This window comes from Notamacropus eugenii, chromosome 7, assembly GCF_028372415.1.
Source record: "Notamacropus eugenii isolate mMacEug1 chromosome 7, mMacEug1.pri_v2, whole genome shotgun sequence".
In the NCBI taxonomy this organism is placed as follows: Eukaryota; Metazoa; Chordata; class Mammalia; order Diprotodontia; family Macropodidae; genus Notamacropus; species Notamacropus eugenii.
In genome coordinates this window covers 139,452,231-139,471,971 of record NC_092878.1, presented here as the reverse complement: position 1 = coordinate 139,471,971, position 19,741 = coordinate 139,452,231, and the positions used below count along the sequence as shown (strand labels likewise).

Below are 19,741 nucleotides of genomic sequence, written 5' to 3'. Positions count from 1 at the left end.
ATAGCATCCCTTTTCTTGGTGGCAAACTATTAGAAATTGAGAAAATGCTCATCGATTGGGGAATGGCTGGACAAGCTGTGTTATATGAATGTACTGGAATACAAGTGTGCAATAAGAAATGATGCAAAGGCAGATTTCAGAAAAAGCTGGAAAGACTTGTACAAACTGATGCAAAGTGAAATGAGCAATTTACATAGTATATGAATCACTGTGTGATGATAAGCCATGAATGACTTGGTCCTTCTCAGGAACACAAGTGAACCAAAACAAGTACAAAGGACCAATGAAGGAAAATACTGTCCATATCCAGATAAAGAATGGATGGACTCTGAATACATATTGAAGCAAATTTTTTCACTCACTTCATTCTTTCTTATTTTTTTCTCTTAATCTGTTCTTCTTTTACAACTCTGACCAGTATTTTATTACATTATTTTATATTTACATTTTATATAAATATATAGTTTGTATTTATATTTGTATGATTATATTATATTATTTAGTATAATTTAATATTAATAAATTTAACTTAATTTAAATATGATAGTACATGTACAAACTGTATCAAGCTTCCCTTCAATTTTCTGAAAAAGGGAAAAGGATTGACAGAAGGAGAAAAATTGGAACTCAAAATCTTGTAAAAATGTATGCTAAAATTTTTATTGACATATAACTAGGGAAAAATAAATACTATTAAATGAAAACTTACGTGTGTATATATGCATATATACATACATATATACATATACATATATAGACATATGTACATATATAAATATCTGCACATATCTGTGTATATTTATTTATCTATCTATCTATCTATCTAGATATAGATATAGATATAGATATAGATATAGATATAGATATAGATATAGATATAGATATATGACTACCTGAAATCCATGATTCACAAAAAAGAACTAAGATTCAACTTTCAAAAATTTTCAAGGAAAATTGCCTCAATATTCCCAAACTGGAGAGTAAAGTAGAAATTGAGAGAATCCATCAATTACCTCCTAAAAGAGATGCCAAAATGAAAACTCCCAAGAATATAAGTCAAATTCCCAAGCCCCAACACTGAAGAGAATTAAAAAAAAACAAAACAAAACAAAACAAAAAAACAACAAAAAACTATTGATGTCAGCCAAAAACAAATCATTTAAATATTGTAAAGAAATAGTCAGGGTAATACAAAATTTAACAACTTCTACATTAACAGTGATGCAGTTGGCAGTTCAGTGAATGGACCACTGGACCTAGAGTCAGGGAGAAATGAGTTCAAAGCTAGTGTCAGATACTTCTTAGCTGTGTGACTCTGGGAAAGTCACCTAACTTCTGATTGCTTGACAAAATCAGTCCACTGCATCCTTGGGAGAAGGAATTAACCAGCCACTCCAATATCTTTGCCAAAAAAACTGCATCTCAGCAAACCCAGAGCAGGCCTCAGGGTGAGTGAATCACTGGTAACAGAGTCAATTTCCACACATCTCAGTCCACAGGTGTCAAGACAACTGAGAAGGTCAGTAGGGAAGGTGTTTTGTACCCGGGTGAGAATGGAGTGCAGTCCAGTGCAGGCCACACCAGCACAGCCCCAGGCATAGCAACCAGGAGCAGGCCTTGGGAATGACTGAAGCAAACAGGACTTCTTCCTAAACTCTCAGCTCACAGTAAGGTGGTCAAACAACTGGTCAGAAGGAGATTACAGGGGTTTTGTTGCTAGCACTGAGGCAAGACTCTGTTGCTTTGCCTGTACTTGGATCCAACTCCCAGTCCTTGGTGGCAGTCCCAGGTTAAGGAGGAACAGTAGCATAATAGATCTTGTAGCCACAGTGGAGGGGGGACTCTCCTCACTGTGCCAGGGCAGAAAAGAATGCTTCTGGTCACTCACAGACCAGACAAGTTAGGAGAGTAGTGAATACCTCTCTTTAGATTATACCACCTTGGAAGAACTAAAAACTTACATTTTCCTGTATCTGTTCTCAGCTGCACAAAACCCATGAAGGTTGGGAAAGTGTGTCTACTACCATGGAAGCAGAGCCCTACTTTAACCAACAGTTAAAAATCAAATAATAAGCTGGGAAAATGAATAAACAGTGGGGAAAATATTTTGACTATTGAATGTTATTATGGTGACAAGGAACATCAAAACACACACTCAGAAGATAGCAAAATCAGTATTCCTCTGTCCATAGCCACCAAGAAAAAAATGAATTGGTCTCAGGTCATGCAAGAGCTCAGAAAGGACTGTGAACATCAAATAAAAGACGTAGAGGAAAAATTGGGAAGAGAAATGAGAGTGATGCAAGAAAATTATGAGAAAAGAATCAACAGGGTGGTAAAGGAGACACAAAAACTACTGAAGAAAATAAAATCTTAAAAAATAGAGTAGGGCAAATGGTAAAAGAGATCCAAAAAACCAATTAGGGGAAGAATACCTTTAAAAGCAGAACTGGTCAACTGGAAAGGGATGTCCAAAAGTTCAATGAAGAAAGTATTTCTTCAAAAATTAGAATGGAGCAAATGGAAGTTAATGACTTATAAGAAATTAAGAAGAAATAAAACTAAAAAAAAAAAAGGAGACGAGGCGGAGCCAAGATGGCGGAGTAGAAAGACGCACATACACATAGCTCTGAACCCACAACCCACAGAACGGCTACAGGGGAGCAACTCATGGCGAATTCTGCACCCAGAGGCCACGGAATATTGGAGCGAGGGAGATTTCTGTTCCGGAGGGACCTGCAAACCTCTCGGGGGGTCCTTTGAGCTGCAGACTGGGCGCCGAGACTGGGAGCTGAGGGCAGCCCTGCAGTGGCCGCGGCACCGTGAGGAAAAGATCCGAGCGGGCTTTGGGGACGGGACCTCCAGCGGCCATGCGGGTCCCTCCACCCACAGAGGGACCTGCAAACCTCTCGCAAAAGGTCCATCACGCTGCAGACGCGGAGCCCAGCCCAGCCCAGACCTGCTGCGGCCATGGCACCAAGAGAAACAGACCCGAGCAGGCTTCCAGGACGGGATCTCCAGTGGCCGCACAAGTCCCTCCGCCCACAGGTGACAGGGGTTGGTGAGAGAGTCTCTTTGGCGGGTCGAGAGGGGAGTGGGGTGCCCCCATGATTCGGGCCTCCCCCAGGAGGTAGAAGCTGAGAGGCGGCTGCAGACCAGGGCTCCCCAAGCGGGCGGGAGCCTGGATCCATTGTGGAAGGTCTGTGCATAAACCCCCTGAGGGAACTGAGCCTGAGAGGCGGCCCTGCCCCAACCTGACCACCTGAACTTAATCTCATACTGAATAGCAGCCCTGCCCCTGCCAAAAGCCCTAAGGCTGGAAGCAGCATTTGAATCTCAATCCCCAAACACTGGCTGGGAGGACCAGGAGGCGAGGTGGGTGTGAGGAGAATATTCAGAGGTCAAGTCACTGGCTGGGAAAATGCCCAGAAAAGGGAAAAGAAATAAGACTATTGAAGGCTACTTTTTTGGAGAACAGACATTTCCTCCCTTCCTTTCTGATGAGGAAGAACAATGCTTACCATCAGGCAAAGACACAGAAATCAAGGCTTCTGTGTCCCAGCCCACCCAATGGGCTCAGGCCATGGAAGAGCTCAAAAAGAATTTTGAAAATCAAGTTAGAGAGGTGGAGGAAAAACTGGGAAGAGAAATGAGAGATATGAAAGAAAAGCATGAAAAGCAGATCAGCTCCCTGCTAAAGGAGAACGAAAAAAATGTTGAAGAAAAAAAAAAGGAGACAATGTGAAATATCTCATTGGAAAAACAACTGATAGGAAAAATAGATCTAGGAGACATAATTTAAAAATTATTAGATTACCTGAAAGTCATGATAAAAAAAAAAAAGTCTAATATGACCTTTCAAGAAATTATCAAAGAAAACTTCCGTAATATTCTAGAACCAGGTGGGAAAATGGAAATTGAGAAAATCCACTGATAGCCTCCTGAAAGAGAACCCCCAATTTCCCAGGAACATTGTAGCCACGTTCCAGAGTTACCAGGTCAAGGAGAAAATATTGTAAGCAGCCAGAAAGAAATGATTCAAGTATCATGGAGCCACAATCAGGATACTACAAGATTTAGCAACCTCAACATTAAAAGATTGGAGGACTTGAAATATGAAATTCTGGGAGGCAAAGGAACTAGGATTATAACCAAGAAACACCCACCCAGCAAAACTGAGTATAATCAACGAAAGGAAAAATTGATATTCAGTGAGATAGAGGACTTTCAAGTGTTCTTAATCAAAAGAGCAGAGCTGAATAGAAAATTTGGCTTTCAAATACAAGATTCAAGAAAACCATAAAAAAGGTAAACAAGAAAGGGAAATCATAAGGGACTTAATAAATTTAAACTGTTTACATTCCTATGTAGGTAGATGGTATTTGTAGTTCCTAAGACCTTTCTCATTATTAGGGTACTTAGAAGGACTATGTATAGACAGAGGACACAGGTATAAGTAGAATAAGAAGAGATAATACCTAAAAAATAAAATTAAGGGATGAGAGAGAGAAATGTGCTGGGAGGAAGAGAAAGGAAGAAGTAGAATAGGGCAAAATTATCTCACATGAAAGAGGCAAGAAAAAGATTTTAGAGTGGAGTGGAAGAAGGAGGAGTTGAGGGGGAGTGAGTAAACTTTACTTTCATCACAATTGGCTCAAAGAGCAAACACACAATCTTACCCTATGAGAAAGTAGGAGTGGAAGGGGATAAAAGGAGTGATAGAAGGGTGGGCAGATTGGGGGATGGGATAGTCAGAAGTCAAACACTCTGAGGAAGGATAAGGTGAAAGGAGAGAGAATAGAATAAATGGGGGAGTAGGTTGGAGTGAAATACAGTGAGCAATAATAACTGTGACAAAAGTTTGAAGCAAGTTTCTCTGATAAATCGTCATTTCTCAAACATGGAGAACTGAGTCAAACATAAAAAAATAAGAGCCATTCACCAATTTATAAGTGATCAAAAGCTATAGTCAGTTTTCAGGAGAAGTAATCAAAGCTATCTACAGCTCTATGAAAAAAATATTCTAACTCACTATTGATTGTATAAATGCAAATTTTGAGGTGCTACCTTATACCCATCAGACAGGACAGAAAAGAAAAATGATAAATGTTGGAGGGGAAGTGGGGGGAAAAATGAGACATCAATGTACTGTTGGCTGAGTTGTGAATTGTTTCAACCATTTTGTAGAGCAGTTTGGGGCTATGCCCAAAGGGCTATAAACCATGCATACCTTTTGACCTAGCAATACCATTACTATGTCTGTATCCCAAAAGAGATTTTAAAAAGGGGAAAGTATCTCTATTATAAAAATATATATAGAAGCTCTTTTCTGGAGGTAAGGAATGAGAAATTGATGGGATGCCCACCAGTTGGGGAATGGTTGAACAAGTTTTGTTATCTGAATATGATGGAGTATAATTCTACTATGAGAAATGATGAGCAGTATGCTCTCAAAAAAGCTGGAAAAACTTGCATGGGCTGATGCAAAGTGAAATGCTCTGTGTACAAAGTAATAGCAATATTGTAAGCAGATTGATCATCTGTGGATGACTTAGCTGTTCTCACAATACAATGATCCAAGACTTTTGATGAAAAGTACTATTCAGCCCCAGAGAAGGAATTTATGGTGTATGAATGCAGATTGAAGGACACTTTTTTAAAACTTTCTTTATTTTCCTTAAAATTTTTATCTATGTTTTCCTTCACAGCATGACTATCATGAATATGTTTTGCATGACTACACATGTATAACCTATACAGAACTGCTTGCCTTCTCAAGGAGGAGGTGTGGAAGGAGGAACGGAGAGAATTTGAAACTCAAAATCTTATAAACATGAATGCTAAAAATTGTCATCACATATAATTGGGGAAAAATGAAATGCTACTAGAAAGAAAACTGGAAGAAAATGGAGCACATTTTCTATTAGACATATGAGTAGAAGACGAATGAATGACTAAACAAGACAGAGAGCATTACAAGTTGTAAAATGTACAATTTTGATTATATTAAATTGCCAAGGTTTTGGACAAATAAAACCAAAGTAACCAAGATTAGAAGGAAAGCAGAAAACTAGGGTCTGTGTGCGTGAGTGTGTGTGTGTGTGTGTGTGTGTGTGTGTGTGTGTATTATACACAGTTCATCAAATAAAGATTTCATATTTCATATATATATTTAGAAATTTGTCAAATTTATAAGAATGTAAATCATTGCCTAACTGATAAATGGTCAAATGATTTGTCAATTTTTCTCTGATGAAATTAAAACTACATTTAGCTATATTAAAAATGCCCTAAGTCATTATTGATTAGAGAAATCCAAATTAAAAGAACTTTGAGATATCATCTCACACCTATCAAATTAGCTATAATCATATATGGGGAAAATGACAGGTGTTGAAGGACGTGGAAAAATTGGAATAGTAATACATTGTTGGTTGAACTGTGAACTGATTCAATCATTTTGGAGAGTATTATGGAATTATCCCAAAGACTTATAAAATTGTGTATGCCCTTTGATTCAGCAATGCCACTGATAGGTCTCTTTCCTACGGTGATTAGGATAAAAGGAAAAAAAACTCATATGTTCTAAAATATTTATAGCTGCTCTCTTTGTGGTATCAAACAACTGGAAATTGAAGGGATGCACATTCATTTGGAAATAGCTAAACAAGCTGTGGTATATGATTGTGATGGAATGTTACTGTTCTGTAAGAAATAGCGAGCTTGTTAATTTAAAAAAACACACACATGAAAAATCTTGCATGAAGTAATGAAGTCAAGTGAGCAGAATTAAGAGAACATTGTATACAGTAACAGTAAGATTATTCAAAGAATAATTGTGAGCAACCAGGTTATTCTGGGTACTATAAATACTCAAATCAACTATAAAGGACCAATGAAAGAAGATGCTACACTCTTCCAGAGCAAGAACTAATAAATAGAAGTATTTCTAGCATAGTTTTGTGAATATGCATAGGTGTACACACACACACACACACACACACACACACACATTTGTAAATTGTGTTAAATTGTTGGGGAGAGATTTTACAGTGGAGGGGAAAATCAGGGTGAAAGTATGGTGGGGTGATAACAGGAAATGCTAGAATCTCACTCTCATAGGAATTGGTTCAAAGAGAGAATGACTACACATTAAAATGGGACTAAAAGTCTATCTTACCCTACAGGAAAGTAAGACGGGAGAGGAAAAAAGTGGAGAGGGGGCTGCTAGAAGGGAAGGGTGATTGGAGGAGGTGATGGTCAGAAGCAGAACAATTTGGAGGCAGGACAGGGACAAAGGAGAGAGAGAGAGAGAGAGAGAGAGAGAGAGAGAGAGAGAGAGAGAGAGAGAGAGAGAGAGAGAGAGAGAGAGAGAGAGAGAGAGAGAATGAAAAGAGGATGGAGGGAAATGCTCAGTAATCAAAGGAAAAACATTTTACACCAAATTTCTCTGATAGAGGCCTCCTTTCTCAGATATATAGGGAACTGAGTCAAATTTATAAGAATGCAAGTCATTGACAAATGGTCAAATGATATGACCAGGCAGCTTTCAGAAGAAATTAGAATTTATCAATAGTCATATAAAAATGCTTCAAATCACTATTGATTAGAGAAGTGCTTACAAAAAAACTCTGAGAAACCACCTCAAACCTATGAAATTGGCTAATATGACAGAAAAGGCAATTGATATATGTTGGAGGGACATGAGAAAATTGAGACACTAATACACTTATTGGAGTTGTAAACTGATCCAACCATTCTGGAGAACAATTTGGAACTATGAAGAAAGGGCAAGCAAACTGTGATCCAGACATTCTTCTACTGGATCTGTATACCAAAGAGATATTTAAAAATAGAAAGGAAAACGATGTATACGTATAAGAGTTTTTATAGTAGTTCTTTTTGTGGTGGTAAAGAATTGGAAATGGAAGGGATACTCACCAACTGGAAAATAGCTGAACAAGATTCCATATATTATTGTTATGGAATACTATTGAGCTATAGGCAATGATGAGCAGGATGTTTTCAGAAAAACCTGGAAAGCCTTATGTGAACTGATTCATAGTGAAGAGTGCAGAACCAGGAGACCATGCATAGTAACAGAAAAAATTGGAAAATGGTTAACTGTGAATGATTTAACTATTCTCAGCAGCAAAATGATTCAAGATAATTCCAAGGGACTTATGATGAAAAATGCTATCCATCACCAGAGAAAGAACTAATGGAGTCTGAATACACATCAATCATACATTTTTCTTTTCTTGTTGTTGTTTTGTGTTTTATTTCACAACATAATTAATATGGAAATATGTTTTGCATGACTACACATGTATAACCTGTACCAATTGTTTGCCTTTTCAGTGAAAGAGGGGGAAAAGGGAGGAAGAGAATTTGGAACTCAAAATTTAAAAAAAAAAAGTGTTTCACATGTAATTAGAAAAATAAAATATTGAAAACTGATTCATAATTGAAGAAAATCTAAATTTTAGAAGAATTTAGTGAAAATAATAATTTAATTTTCCTCATTTTTTTCCAAGTATATGGACCCTCTGAAACCTATCCATGCTGCAGACCTCAAGTTAAAAATTCTTATTCTAGCATGCTGAATGAAATATCTATGGAACATTTATGGAAAGACATAGGAATCACACAGACTAAGAAAGTGCATAGTTTTTATTTGGTATAAATAGAAAGAATATACATATTAGTGATTACAAACCTATTGAAGTAGACTTATGTAGATGTCATATTCTATATAAAATATAAAGAAATGTAGAGAAAATAACAATATATAAATAAGAAATCGATAAGATGGTTTTAGATACATGAAATTCTGAGGCTTCTTAACACAGATAACTTTCCAGAAATTTTATTTCAGTTTAAAATTCACAGTTATCTTATCCTTACGAATTAAAGTTTTCTAGCATCTTTTTTCTACACTCACCAAAGCATTTTGAAATCGTTGCTTTAGGATGACTTAGCATGTAGCCCTCTGATCCACTTCCATAGACTTCTTTTTGAAATTCGGTGTATTGTGGTATCGTAAAATAAATGTAAAATTCCATTCAATGGCAGTTATCCATGAACATAGACTATCTTCCTTAGGAATAATGAATGTCCTTGGTGTCCCCATTAAGTTCTTATCTGGAAAAATAAAGAAGGGACAAGGCATTGGAGAAATCTAAACTACCTCTTGTCCTTCTAAATCCTATGATGCAATGATTATATAAGCCTTTTTGAGATACATAATTTAAGACATGACATTCAGATAGGTCCATGTGGGTAAATGTTTAATACCTAGCTCTCTGGGGCAGGGAGAATGTATTTATAACATATTTTTAAATTTAGTAAGCCTCATTAACATTTTCACCATCGCTTTCTTAAGTCTAGACAAACCACAAAATAATATATTGAGTTCTTATTTGTAGTGTTTTCATATTTATGAGGTCTAAATTTTCACACTGAAAATTTAATAATGGACTCTCATTAGGCATAGGGGCTACTGCATATGTTTCTGTGACCCTGTGCCTTTTCTACTGTTAATTTCATTAGTACATATTTCAGTGAGGTTTAGTTCCATGAGCAAAGGTTTTGCCAAGGGATTAATATGAAACTCATGCTTTATCAGAAGTTCCCTTCCTTAGAACCACCCTCCCCAATTTTTAAAACCCAGAAGTTTGCAGGAATGATAATGGGAGGGGTGTTGATATCTGTTGCTTGTGTAACTACAGGAGATAAGAGTTGGCAAAAACAAAACAAAACAAAACATGGCATTGTCTTGTTGCTTCAGACAGAGTAGGGAGTAAGAGCCTGTATCAGCAGCATGTTTTACGTTAATATTGCAAAATATGAATGAGGGAGAATTCCTTTGCTTTTTGATTAGGGTATCTCCCCTGATCCTTCCCCATTCTCCTCCCCTTTCCCTCCACACCTAGGTGTCTGCAACTATTAGTAATGATTGATCCAGATGGTTTTTTTTTCACTTTTCCATGCATATAGCAGGTGGTCCACACAGTAAATACTTGTTGAATTATAATGAAGATGTTTCAAATTAGCTTGAAATATAGCATTGATGGTAGACTCACATCATGAGTTTGTAGGATGACAGACTGTGCTGTGGAATTTATGCTATGGCCCTTACTTTTCTCAAGGCCAGATGGGCTATATCCAAAAGGTAACCCTTAGGGACTAGAATGACTCTTCTCTCATGCCACAGCTTTAGTTTCCACTAAGTTTGACTCTCCCACCCACCCCCACCCTCCATTGTTAGGAATCAGTTACTAGGACCTCAGTTCCATTTAATCACTTACCACTGACTGTTTTAAACAAACAAGATATTTATTTTTCCTATATAACAAGAGTAAAGTACAAAAATTTCACCACTCATTCATGCCCTACACCAGTTTGGTCTCTTTGGAATAGGTTCATAACTTACCTCAGTTCCTACCTAGCATTGATCTCACTAAATTCTTATCCAGGTACTTCATGAGAAGGAATAAGTCCTTTTTGCGTGAGGTGGACTTGGATTGTAAACGTCACTCCTTGCACCCTGAAGAATCAATGCCACACTGGTTCTGGAACCTGGGACACCAAAATGACAAGTAATCCAGTGGTGTTTCCACTGCCTACATTTAGAACAGAAAAGAATAAACATGGAGCCCACCTCTCAAGGGTCACCTGACCTCAGCGAGGAAAAGACTTCTCCTCTTAACTCATTGTCTTTCATAGGACATGGAATGAGACCCACAGGAAGTAGCTGAAGGTCATTTTGAATGTGTGTGCAAGTCATTTAAATAAACTTCCTTTTCGATATGTGGTTAGCCCACCAGATCTAGGAACAAAATCTCCACACATACTTCAGAGCATTTCCCTTACAAGTCATCATGACTTTCCCAAAAGCAGACATCCCACGTTCTCCATGTGAAGAAATCATATCAGCTGAGCAAGCTTATGGGGATTCCACAAGTACCAGACCCTGGTTAAAATCAGGGTGTACACTGAGATGTCTTTTCTTCTTTTGCCTAGACATTGTGCTAGCTCAGTACTTGAGTACTTTGGGGATGATGAATTCCCTGGCTGTTTGCTGAAAGCAATATTTGACTCAGTACTTAGACTCTTAGAAGGCAATCCCCATTATCAGACACTGAGGAGGAAGAGACAATGACAGTGGATTTTTTTAAAGAGTGACTTTGTCATGAACTACTGTTTTATGGATTCTCCCTTTATCAAGTAGACTACCATGAAAGGTAAAAGGGGCTGCCCTTCTTCCCACCTCAACATAAATGACAGCCTGTGGAGAACACAATATAATATCTCTTGCCTATGTGGGCCTAAAATTAAGTTTGGGAATCCTTCTTGCATGTTTGTTTTTGTCTGAACCTCAGTTAAATAATATTGATCTTGACACTCTGTCCAGGATTGGAGGAGACCTTGTGAATATAAGAAGTCTAGAGTTTCTGGGTCCATAGGGTAGAACTGACTGGTAGCAGGGAGAAGTTTTCTCCATCAGAGATGATGCTGACCAATAAGAGGAGCCCAAGTCTCACACTGGCTGACCAATAGACCTAGACTTTGAAAAGACAGTGCAAAACCAGGTGAAATGTGACAATTTTTAACAAGCAGTACTGCACACTCTCATATGTTCAGATGAACTTTCCCAAAGAACATAACTAATGAATATTGTTACTTGCTTAGTTAATTTTTAATTTTTTTCTGTTATTTTGCACTTGTGTGTGTTCTGTGAGTAAGTATATGTGTAAAAAAAAATACCTGTCCAATACCTGATTCATATTGTACAACACATCCTTTTATCTTCCTCTCACTTATTGTCATCCTAGATATGAGGCTAACCCTAAGTTTTAAGTAAATTTCTCCCCATCATCCCACTCCACCCCTGGGCAAAGCAGGAGATATAAAGAGTCAAAAAGTGTGAGCAAAGAGAACTGACATCTTTTCAATGGAGGCCTGGCTCTCAGGACTGTGAGTTAGTCAACTAATTAATATTTATTAAGCAAAAATTGTCTGCCAGGAACTGTGCTTGGACTAAAGCTGATTCACACTGAGGACATAGCTAATAGGACCCATATTTGAGAGGGTAAGGATGAAGCTTGCCATCCTCTTAGACTCAGCACTGCTTGTTTTTGTTAGACTAGATTCTGAGCTTACTCAGTAAGAGCTGAAAGGGACTCCAGTAGTCATGAAATCCAACCCTTTCATTTTATAGATAACTAATCTGAGTCCCAGAGAGCTTAAGAGACTTGTCCAGGGTTATAGAATTAATAAAATATCTGAGACAGGATTTGAATGTAGACCTTACTTACTAGAATTATATCAATATGTCCACTGTACCATGTTTCTAGTTCATTATTCAAGCTGCTTGAACATACACAACTCGTAGTGATGTTAGAGACATCAGAAGGACTCTCTGACAACTTTTAGACTCCAGAGATCCTCCATTAACTGACCAAGAAGCAGGCACAACCTCTACAGAAGATTGCAATGGTATCAATACTTGCTATGCTGGTGAAATTGAAAATTGAAAAATTGAAAAAAATTGAAATTTTTTCCCCATTCTGTGACAGTGATATTGAGCTGGAGCATGTCTGATTCCTGTGTATTGCCAGTAGATAATAAATGATCTATAGATGCTTCCATTCACTAAGAAAAATTATAGTAGAGAACTTAGATCAGGGGTGAGGAACCTGTGGTCTCAAGGCCACATATGGCCCTGTGTGTCCTCAAGTGTAGACCTTTGACTGAATCCAAACTTCACAGAACAAATTTCCTTAACAAAAAAGTCCAAAAAACTTGGACTCAGTCAAAAGGCTACACCCGAGGACCTAGAAGACCACATGGGGCCTCAAGGTTGCAAGTTCTCAATTCCTGGCTTAGGCCTCAACTGGGAACCACTGCTCCCCTCTGGAAATGGAGATTACAGAACAGTTGAGAGCTTCTTGGCAATTTTACGTTGTATTTTTTTTTATTTCTGATTTCATTCTGCGTGAATTCTTTTGAGTCACTCAGAGTTGGGAAGGAGACAAGGAACTTAATGGAAAATATGAGCAAAAGTCATTTTCATAAAGTTATCAATATTGTATGATAATGATTACATGTATATGTATATATGTGTATACATATACATACATTCATATACATATACACACACGTGTGTGTATTTAAACACTTGCATAAAAATAGAAATCCAGGCATGCACTAGAAGGCTGAGAGCTGAGAGAACCCAGATTGGTGTTTTCCTGATAGTACAAAAAAAACCAAAAAACAAAAAAAGAAAAAAAAGGAATTTTGCCTTATAGAGGCAGAAACCCCAGTGGGTTCTGGTCTGCTTATGACTGAGACTGGCAGAAGGAGTTCAGCTCCCAGCTCTTTGGGAGCCAATTCCAAAGCACCATTTACATACATGTTGCCTGGAGGATTCTGTAGAGATTCCACTCTCAGTAGCTAGAAATGTATGCACATATATCCAGCCCCTCCCTCGCCCAAATAGTCTGCATATGTGTGAAGGAGGCAAGCTTCATAGTCTGCCCACTGAACTACCTTTCCACCTTCTGTACTCACTTTTACCTACATACAGGAATTTACTCATAGAGGAAACTTCTTGCACCTCTACCTTTAAAAAAATTTATTTTAGGGATAAGTGAAATTGTTCCTGAATGATGGTTGTGTGTATCACTTTATAATGTTCTTTATGGTAGATCTTTTGCAACTAAATATGATTAACAAAACCTGTAAGAAAATCTCAATAGTCTTTCGTACTTGAGGAAAAGGCAAGAACAAATGTGAACTTTAAAATAAAAAAGGGATGAAAATTTTAGAATTTATAAGAAAATCTCTGTGTTGAGAAGGAAATCTATAATATAAAATTAATTCCATTGACAACTTGAGTGAAAAGAAATATTCAACTGTAATTGACAGAGTAAATTGTGCATAAAAGGAATTAACTTCTAGACAAGAATAAATCCATTTTCAACACAAACACATTATTTATTCCACCAAGAATGCTCCATACACTTTCAGTTCTTTAATATAATTATCCACCATCTGAAGTGAGAATAGTTCAAATACATGTCACAGATAAGCAATAATCAGAAGATAGTATATAGGAAAATATAAAATGGACATCATATTTACCTAAAAAATAATGGAAAGTTCAAGGTTTAAAGTGCCATACTCTCAAAATAGGGTGTAAAATTTGCCATTATTTTTTCTCTTTATGGAATGGTTCAATACATGAAGATCCTTTGCAACAAATAGAAATAGAATCTGCTTTCATTTGTTTGCAGAAAAGGAAGTGCTGTGGATTATCAAAAAGGGATAATCCCAAACAGAAATAAACAAGGAAATAACATTTGGCTGAAAAAATACTTAGAAAGTAAACCAACATCAATATTAAATGTACATATTCAACATGTTACAGAATCTAAATTCACAAATATATACAAAATTAACTGACTTATGAAATGACAAAGGGACATGATAATAATAATAGAAACTTTAATATCCCTATCTGAGAATTAGAGAAATCTAACAGAAGGATTAATAAAAAAGGAAATATGGAATTCAATAAAACTGCAGAGGAAGTATAGCTAAATATAGTGTTTTCTAAATGAGATTTCTAAAGGAAAAACACATGTTAAATATCACATGAAATTTTTTAAAAAGTCAACATATTAAGACACAGAGATCTTTCAAATAAATGCAAAAAAAGCAGAAATTTTGAACACATTCCTTACAAACCATAACACAATGAAAAGAGCAATCAGTTCAGGAAGCAAAAAAAAAGACCCAAAAGGAGTCTATTTAAAACAATGAAATTTTAAATTATAAATGGATCAAAGAATAAATCGTAGAAACAATTGATAATTCTGTGAAAGAAAATAATGATGACATATCATACCAAATTTCCTGGAATGCAGTGGAAGCAGTCCTTGGAGAGAAAATTATATCCCTAAAAATAAGAATTATCAAAACAGAAAAGGAGAGCATTAATGAACTAAATGTGTACTTTTAAAAATTAGAATGTGAGCAAACTCCAAATAATGACAAAAGATAAGACGCTGAAAATTAGAGGAGAGATACATAGATTAGAAATCAAGAAGAGTATAGAAATTATGAGCAAAATAAAAAGTTGGTTCCTTGAAATCTCTAGTGAAATGGTTAAACCTTTAGCAAAGCTGATTAAAAAAAGAAGAAAATCAAATCAACAAAGTACCAAATAAACACGTTAAAATCACAAGTAAAGAGAAATAGTAATGTTTCTCCTCCTTCTTCTTCATTTCTTCTTTAGTAGGTTCCTTTCTACCTTCCTCTTATTTCTTCTTACTGGCAAACAAGGAAAGAAAATCATTCTGCACTTATTTTTCTTTACTCTTTCTGGGATTCTTGAAGACCTTTAAATTCTTAGAGTACATTTTTTCTTTTAACTACCATTAAAATTCAATCACTTGATCCCCTTTCAATCATTTTAATATGTTTACATATCTGGGCAAGATGGCATAGTGCATAGAGCCTGGAGTCAGGAAAACCTAAGTACAAATCCAACCTCAGACTCTAGCTATGTGACCCCTGGACAAGTCATTTAACTCTGTTTGCCTCTGTTGACTCATCTGTAAAATTAGCTGGAGAAGAAAATGACAAACCACTACAGTATCTTTGTCAATAAAACCCCAAGGGGGTCCAAAGAGTGGAAATCAACTGAAAAAGTCTCAATAACAATAACATTTAATATCTAGGTTTCTATTGTCTAGTACCTTTGCTTTTCAAAGGTGCTATCCAGTTTTGTTCTTTTCATTAGAAATCCTTGATAATCCTTTATTAAAGTTCAATTTTCCACATAATTAAATATGCACCTTTGCAAGATAAATTATAGTATCCTTTGGTAAGTATAGTATCCTTATAGTAAGCCTTTATATTTTTATCTTTTGGAATATCATATTCCATGATTTTCTTCTGTTTGTGTAGTTGCAGCAAAATCTTACACATCTGGATGGTGTATTTGCTCTTTCATACTGACTGTTTATAGTATTTTTCTTTGTCTTGAAAGCTCTGGATTTTGTCTATAGCATTCTCACATATTTTCTTTTTGAAAAAAAGTTTTTATTAATGTCTTTCATTTTTTACATTCTCATGGTTTTAACCCCAGCATCTCCCTTTCCCCTCCCAGAGATTTATCTCATATAACAAAGAATATTGAAGAGAAAAAAGTCAGCATAGTTCATCATTATATTGAAAATATACTATGTGTAATACTTGCAGACTTCCCCTGTGCATGAAAGGGTGGGTTGAGGGTGTCCTCTCATATCTCTTATTTTGTGTTATGCTTGATCTTATAACTTTGCTACTTTCAATGTTTGTGGGGGATTTGCTCTTCTATTTACATTTTAAGGCATTGTGTACATTGTCTTAGCTCTGCACCAGTTGATGAAGATCTTTTCATTACTCTCTGTAGTCTTCACATTCATAATTTCTTACAGCACAATAATAATCCCTTACATTTCATACCACACCTTGTTTAATCATTCCCTATTCAATAGGCATCTAGTTTGTTTCCAATTCTTTTTATCACAATAAGTGCTGCTATAAATATTTGGGAATTTTTATCTTATCAATGGTTTTCTTTGACTATAAGCCCAGCAATAGATTCTCTGGGTCAAAGAGTATGGATATTTTAGTCATTTTATATGCATAATTTCAAATTTCTTTCCAAAATATTTCTACCAGTTCATGACTCTATCAACAACGCATCAGTGCATCACATCATCACCCCTCCACACCTGACTATTGCTATTTCTTGTCATTTTTGCCAGTTTGCTAATGTGAGATGAAATCCTTGGATATTTTGATATTCGGACTGATGTTTCTTTAAGTTATTGATTTGAAAATTCTTTCTGTTTTTTTATTTTTTTTCTAGTCCTAATAGAATTACACAATTTCATGATTTTTTGAAATTTGGATTTTGTGTTTTTGTTTTGTTTTGTTTTTGACTTAGTCCTGGTTTTCAGTGAGTTTGATGATTATAATAGCAGATTGTCTCAACTTTTTTTTTTTCTGACGAGTTTTTCAAAAATAATTTTTCAGTCTTTTCATTTAATTCTGATATTACTTAATGTTTAATTGCTCCATTCCATTTTTTTAGGACTCCACTACTTGAGCAAGGTTTTTCCCATTCTCAGTTAAGCTATTTATTGTCCTTTGAATATTTGTTTCCTCAAAAGCTTTTTTTAAAGGCTTTCTTCTGTTCTTCTTTCTATGTTAAGACAAGGTTCCCCCCGACCTTGCCCCAGATTTTCTTTGTATTTATGGTGGAGTTATTCTCTTCTTCTGAGTTTTCTTCTTGAGGTACTTTTAGCACATAGCTTTTCTTAATATTATTCAAAGTTTTATTTTTATTCACATCTGTAATCTCAGTTATTATATTGGTTATTATATTATATATGCCAAGCCCATCCTCTATTTACTCTCTCCTATACTCCTGGATGGAGTAGGAGGCCTTACTTTATTCTGTTCCATCTGAAGTTTAGGTGACACTACCACTGCTCTTCTGGATAAGATGGCTTTGTCTCAGTGCTTGGCTTCTTCTTCTGTCTGCTGGTAGGTGAACATGGGTGCTGGTTTTGACCCCATGTCTGTCACCTTCTCCTTAGGTAATCACCAGTAAGGAGTTTACTTCATTACCTGCTGTTAATCTGACAGGCCCCATGTCTGTATGAGATTTTAATGGTGTCAGGCTTCCTCAAGGACATTTAGCATGGCCTACTTAGATACAGCAATGGCTCCCAACTCTGCATTTACCGCCTGGCCTCACATCCCATAAGGGACAAGATTGGAGAATGGCTCTACCTCCTAACTCCAAGGCTCCCAACAGGCCAGGGCTCAGATTCTCCTGATTTCAGGCCCTTCACTGCAGATGTAGCTGGTTTCCTGAAACTTTCCTCACATAAAGGACTGGAAGATTTCTGTTCATCTTCTTCTACAATTCTAGACAGTATAGAGGAACTTATTATGATTTTCCTTGGTGTTTCTTGACCATTTCCCCACTTCTTTTTATTCTTTCTTATAGTGTTTATCAAGAGAACTAGGCTAGCTAGGACATTTCTCATCACTACCATTCTCATAAACCCCAATAGATCACAAGTTTGCCATCATATAATTAAAGATGTAAAGAATGTACAATCCAATTGTGCTTACTATTTGTTGACTACTTAAAAAAAGATTTACTACGTTAAATAAAATACTGCTTTTAAAAGCTCTCCTCCAACAGTGTTCCCATGTGCATGTGAGAATTATACAAGAATCCTTGAAGCATATTATCAGAAATAACTTTGTTCAACAACTTGATTATTAATATCAAACAAGGCTTGAAAAAGGAGGATGTTTACTTTCCAGTGGTATTCACCACTATCATGGCTGAAATACAATATTGAGTCCAAGTTGAAGAAGAATTTCCTTGTGAATATGGCAAGATACTCCATCATAGAGTGATGACATTTTGCTGGTCTCATCAAGTTCTATAATATTGTAAATACTCCTAAATGAAATCAATAATAATACTAAAGTGCTTGGGCCAATGATTCATCCAAGAAAAAAAAGCGAATAAACAATTCTTATTGTCCTGATGATGCTATGCAATTAAGTGGAGAAATGCATAGACATATTGGAAACATGCCCTAAACCCCATTCACTCTCCTGGTGTGTGTATGTGTGTATGTGTGCATGTGTGTGCATGTCAAACACATACGTTTTCATAATTACACACCAATGCATATCCGCACGTATACTATATACATAATACATATATTTATATATAAACATGTATGCATACATATATAGATTAGTATATGACATTCATATATGCATATGCATATGCATACATGTGTGTGGCTACATGTGAGGGGGGACTCTGCAGAGGTTCTGAGGGTGAACCATGAGATCACCAAGAGAGTGCTGACTGCAACATGGTAGCAAAAATGAATCCAGATAAGAGCTATGTTTTCAGCATCAAAAAGAAGATTGTTAAAGGTACATTTCTCTTCCACATTAGAATGTAAACACTTCATCATCAAGGCCTTTCCAATTGATCAAATTATGATATAAGCAGCTTTAGGGGGAACTTTTACAATCACTGTCTCCATCTGGATTTAGGCTTCAATGAACCTCAGAGGAGTACTACTAGGTGGTATGGTGGATAGAGCTTACTAACTGTCAGTCAGGAAGAACAGTCAAGAAGACTAAAGCTCAAATCCAGCTTGAGACACTAGTTTTAGTATCCTAGGTAAGTCATTTCATCTCTCTTTTCATAATGCCTAATTCCCAGGATTGCTGTGAGGCTAAAATAATATTTTTAAAGTGCTTTGCAAACTTTAAAGTGCTACATAAATACTATTATTATAAATATTATTGTATTATTATTCAGATTGACTCATGATATACAACCTAGAGTGTCACACATGAAACTCTAAGCTCTAAGCTGTTTGAAATAGGGAGTTCACCTGGCCAGGTTCCACTGCTTGGCTAAGTAGATGTTACCAATAATTCTCCTGGCTGGGTCACATAGTGGTAATTATTTCGGCTGAAACAGAGAGTTTCTTTGTCTACCTGTCTTTCCATATGAAATCTACAAATTCCGTGTCTCCTGTAGACAAATAACACAAATGAACAATGAATTGATTTCAGAATTGAACCGAAGGAACCCTGGGAAATCCCAAAGTCCTTTTAATAACCTCCA

At 36.3% G+C, this 19,741-nt stretch overlaps 1 long non-coding RNA gene across 2 annotated transcripts in view; it reads right to left on the bottom strand.

Annotated features, from left to right (window-relative positions):
- Positions 1-19,741, bottom strand: part of LOC140514345 (uncharacterized) — a 35,748-nt gene that overhangs the window by 11,567 nt on the left and 4,440 nt on the right. The window contains exons 2-3 of one of the 2 annotated variants that reach the window (XR_011970554.1): positions 10,436-10,581; positions 8,945-9,144 (exon numbers count right to left, since the gene is read on the bottom strand). This is a non-coding gene — a long non-coding RNA (uncharacterized lncRNA). Of the gene's footprint in view, positions 1-8,655; positions 9,145-10,435; positions 10,582-19,741 lie in introns of those variants that run through there. The other variant, XR_011970553.1, reaches the window with a different exon arrangement.